This window comes from Myotis davidii, unplaced genomic scaffold (assembly GCF_000327345.1).
Source record: "Myotis davidii unplaced genomic scaffold, ASM32734v1 scaffold260, whole genome shotgun sequence".
In the NCBI taxonomy this organism is placed as follows: Eukaryota; Metazoa; Chordata; class Mammalia; order Chiroptera; family Vespertilionidae; genus Myotis; species Myotis davidii.
The window spans coordinates 453,959-458,799 of NW_006291758.1; the positions used below are offsets into that span (position 1 = coordinate 453,959).

The following is a 4,841-nucleotide window of genomic DNA, read 5'->3' on the forward strand; positions in this document are numbered from 1 at the left end:
CAACCCAAGGCTCCTGCTCCATGGCCACAGCTGGCTGAAAGCAGGTATCTGGGGTTTATTTACCTTCTATAATTGAAACTTTGTTGCCTGAGTGGAGCTCAGAGCCAGCCGGGGGGAGGGGGGAGGGAAAGCCTCCTATGCTCCAGCTCCATGGCCACGGCCTGCTGAAAGCAGGTATCTGGGGTGTGTTTAGCTTCTATATTTGAAACTTGCTTTCGGAGCTCAGAGCCGCACTGTGGCAGGTGGGGAACCTTGGCTTCTTCCATCATTGGAGCAAGCAAACCTCCTGCTTGCTTCAGCTGCGTGGCTGCCGGCCACCATCTTTGTTGGCAGTTAATTTGCATATCACCCTGATTAGCCAATGGGAAGCATAGTGGAGTTATGGTTAATTACCCTTTTTGTCTTTTATTAGATAGGATATTTACATATGGATTTATAATAGCATACATGCATATATACAAAACTAGAGGCCCAGTGCATGAAAATTCCCTCAGCCAGGCCTGCCCCCTCTCACAGTCCGGGAGCCCTCAGGGGTGGCAGGCGACCCGACAATCAGGGAAAGATGATGCCCCCATCACACCTCTGCTGCTTCCACTGCCGGCAGCGCAAACCTCGACCAGCCTGGTTACCTGAGCCTCGTGTGGCCCTGGGTGGCTGGGCAGCCACCCTCTGAGGCTTATCTGTACCTCGGGGTGGACCTGGGCAGCTGGGGGACTGAGGGGACTGGGAGACTCCGGAGGCAGACACCCCAGTGGGGCTGTGGGGACTGGGTGCTGCCATCTTGTGGCTGTGAGCACCGCCATCTTTGAGGTGGTGGCAGTCAATTAACATATTCCCTCCTTATTGGCTGTGGGTGCCGCCATCTTTTAGGGTGGGGCAGTCAATTAACATTTCCCATGTATCAGTGGGGTCCCTAAGCATAGCCTGTGGGGATCAGGCCAAAACCGGCAGTCCAATACCACCAGTCACTCTTGCCTGCCATTTCTGCTTATCCCAGCCCTGCTGCATCTGCCACCACTGCTGCTCAGTAGGCTCGCTGTCGCTCCGTTGTGCTCTCCAGGCTGCGGCAGCCAGCCTGAGCCCTGTGTGTGGCACCTGTCAGCTGTGTGGTGCTCTCACCTTGCGAGTGCACTGACCACCAAGGGGGCAGCTCCTGCATTGACCATCTGCCCCTTGATAGTCAGTGTGCATCACAGCTACCAGCCAGTTGACTGGTCATTTGGTCATTCAGTTGTCCAGTCGCTTAGGCTTTTATATATATAGATCATTTACATTGAGGTTTCAGCATAATAATTTATTTAAGAAGTGTCATATACAGAAACTATATTAGAGATATGCTCTATCTACTTAACATAGCTCAGCATGGAAGATATAAAGGAAAATTAGTAAGGATTTAATATCCATTTGAACAAATTTTGACATATAAAGGCTAAAAATAAACTATTATAAAAATTAGGGAATATTTTTTCTCATGAAGATGTCATGTGGAAGCTACTAGATGAGTTTCTTCAGCAACCAAAATGACTGGAGAAATGTTATTATAATAATTGGTGCAAGCATAACTTTAGAACTAAAATGAAATGATGGTTGTAAGAAAAAGAGTGTCATGTGTTATGTGCAATTTGACAACACAGATACAACAAAGTATCTTCAGGGACAATACTGAGAGCATATAACACTTAAAATTAGTTTGGGATTGCTTCATGGCTATTAACAGAAATAAAAGATATTTCAACAAATATTTGCTTAGGGACATGGAGAAGAAGCAAAAGAAAGATTAATCACTAAATTTAATGGATCTTTACCAAAGAATAAAAGACAAAAATTAAAAAAAGAGGCAACTAAGGTTTTTATATAAATATATTACTATAAAAATAACCATAAGAATAAAAATTAAAACTCCCCTATAGGAATGAGAGCACAATAAAATAGGACACAGTGAAAAACTTTATATAAAATATTCACATATATAAATGTTACTTTTCAAATATAAGTCCAAAATTATTGATCATATCAATAAATGTAAATGGATGTAGCATACTGTTAAAATACAGATATTTTCAAATTGGCTGACAATGAAAATTTAACACTTTTTTGTGTATAAGAGATAACTAAAAATAAAGAGATTTAGAATGGTTGACAATAAAAGAGTGGAAAAATTATACAAAAAAAGAAAAAGAAAAAGTGTGTAAAATATATTTCAAAGAGAATGCTAGGAAATAGAAAGAAGCATATTAATAATAGGTTTCTTTGGTTCATTTTTTAAAATTCAAGACAGATTACCTATTGAAAATTTATAGAAGAGATACAGAGGATAATTCATAAAACAGAGCTTATAAATCTGTCTGGAACTCTGAAATTCAGTAACAGAAAATATATTTTTTTCTTAAGGGCATATGGATTATTCACAAAATATATCACATCTTATGTGATAAACACCCTGAAGAAATTCTAAATAGCAGATATATCACAAAGGCATTCACTAACTGAAATGCAATGAAAGTAGAACTTAATAATAAAACCAGAAAACAACACGGCACTTTTACCTAGAATGACATTTAAACGATGTCATTAAATAAGCCATTGGGTCAGAGAGGAATACAAAATAATTTACATCTATTATTGAAATTAGTAATAATGATAGTGTAATATTATGGGCAGATAAAACAAATAACAGATTAAAATCACCAGTATAGTAATAAAAATAACGTTAACACTACACAGCAAAAATCTAGAAAGAACAGCAAAGTAAGCCAGGAAAAGCAGGTTAAAAAAAGAGAAAAAGCAGAAGATAGGAATGAACAATGATAAAAGCTGAAATCAATTAGTTTATAAAGCAAATTGCAGAATATAATAAAGCTATTTTTCTTAAAGTAACAAAAGGACAAACAACTACCTATCCTAATTAAGAAAACTTAGAATGTAAATTCACAAAATTAGAAATGACAAGTTGAAAATAACCATAATAAACCATCAAAACATTCTTTAAAAAAAGAATAGAAAACTACTTTGCTCAACTGAAGACCTAGAAAATAATGGATAAATTCACAAGAGAATTTTACTAAATCTTAAATTATCAGATAATCTCAATATTATTTTAAATTTTAGACAATGATAAAAAGTAAATTTTCCAAGTTTATTTTTTGAAAGAAATATATTGACCTCCTTACATTTTTAAAAGGAAACTTTAGACATATATTAATGTCAATGCACAAAATCATGAATAAAATGTTAACAAACAGAATACCACAACACTTTAAAGATATAATATGTCTTAACTAGTGGGTTTTCTTCCAGGAAAGTTGTGTAATTTCATATTAGGAATTCCTTTCATGTAATCCATCATATTAATAGAGCAACAGGGGGGAAAAAACATGTGATTGTATCCACAGAGTCAGAAAAAGTTTTTGATGGAGTCTAACATTTATTCATTATTTTTTTAAAGTGAACAAAATAAGAAATGACAGATACTTACTTGCTTGACATGATGTGTTGTGTGTGTGTGTGTGTGTGAGTGTGTGCCTGAGCTCAAAAGTTAGCATTTTACTCAATGGTGAAATATACTGGAAAGTTTACTAAATAAGGAGCAAAAAGAAATGCCCATTACATGCACTATAATTTAGAAATGCATTTAGACAACAATAAAAAACACATAATTATAAAAGTAAGAATTAAAACTATGTTTATTTACAAATAAAAAGTTGAAAAACCAGGATAATCAATGGAAACTATAAGGACAAACTCATTGGATATAGATACAAAGAAGTGCATCTACATATATAAAAGTCTAAGTGACCATTATGACTGAATGACCAGAACCCCCAGAATGACTGGTTGGCCAATCGCTATGATTTGCACAGATCACCTAGGGCAGACACTCAATTTCTCTTCTGTGCTGCAACCCAACTCCACTTTTCATTGGAAAGATACAGAACAGAGAGAGCAGTGTTAAAAGCTTACATTTTTAAGCCGGTAAGGTTGGTACTTAAACATATAAATGGAAAACTAGAGTCCTTAAGGTAACAAAGGTTACAAAGGACAGGGATAGTGCATGACCTATTATATCCAGCAATCCATATGGGGACTGAAAACTTTGCAATGATGACAATTAGTGAAGATATGAATCAACTAAAATAGTTGACAGGCACAATTCTTCCATCTTTGAAAATATCTACATCAAATCTGTTTAAATAGATTTTCATCTGCATAATATAACACATTCTGACAAGACCACCACCACCACCAATGTGATCAGTGTTGTGCTGATAAATGTTTAATAACTGAGCCCCCCCACCCACCCAAGTGCACAAATTTTTGTGCACTGGGCTACTAGTGTTAAAATAAAAACTCTTGGTACTTAAATGTCCCATTGTCTAAATTGTCCATAAAACATTAATATTTAGTATAAACTCATGTTTCTGAATTTCTATCACCATGAGCTCATAATTTTTAGTCTGTATACATTGAAAGTTCTGCTAAACAAGCACCAATTCAGGGGTAATGAACAAACTTAGTGTCCAGATTGGCATCCTTCAATATCATCTCTCACTTACTCCTCCAAGAAATATTTGGGACAGAAAATGTACAAATTGAGCTTGATTAAATTATCACTAGAGGCCCAGTGCACAAAAATTTGTGCACTCAGGGGGAGAGGGTCCCTCAGCCCGGCCTGTGCCCTCTCTCAGTCTGGGACCCCTCAGGGGATGACCACCTGCTTGCTGAGGCCTGCTCCCCATCCCCTGGGGCCTAAGATGGCATCCAGACATCCCTCTGGCAGCCTGGAAGCACTCGGGGGATGTCCACTTGCCAGCAGGGAGCAGACCTAAGCTGCAGTCAGACAT

The 4,841-nt window shown here is 37.4% G+C and overlaps 1 protein-coding gene across 1 annotated transcript in view; it reads left to right on the forward strand.

Annotated features, from left to right (window-relative positions):
- OSTN (osteocrin) overlaps window positions 1-4,841 on the forward strand; it is a 39,269-nt gene that overhangs the window by 15,278 nt on the left and 19,150 nt on the right. The gene's annotated exons all lie outside the window — the stretch shown is intronic.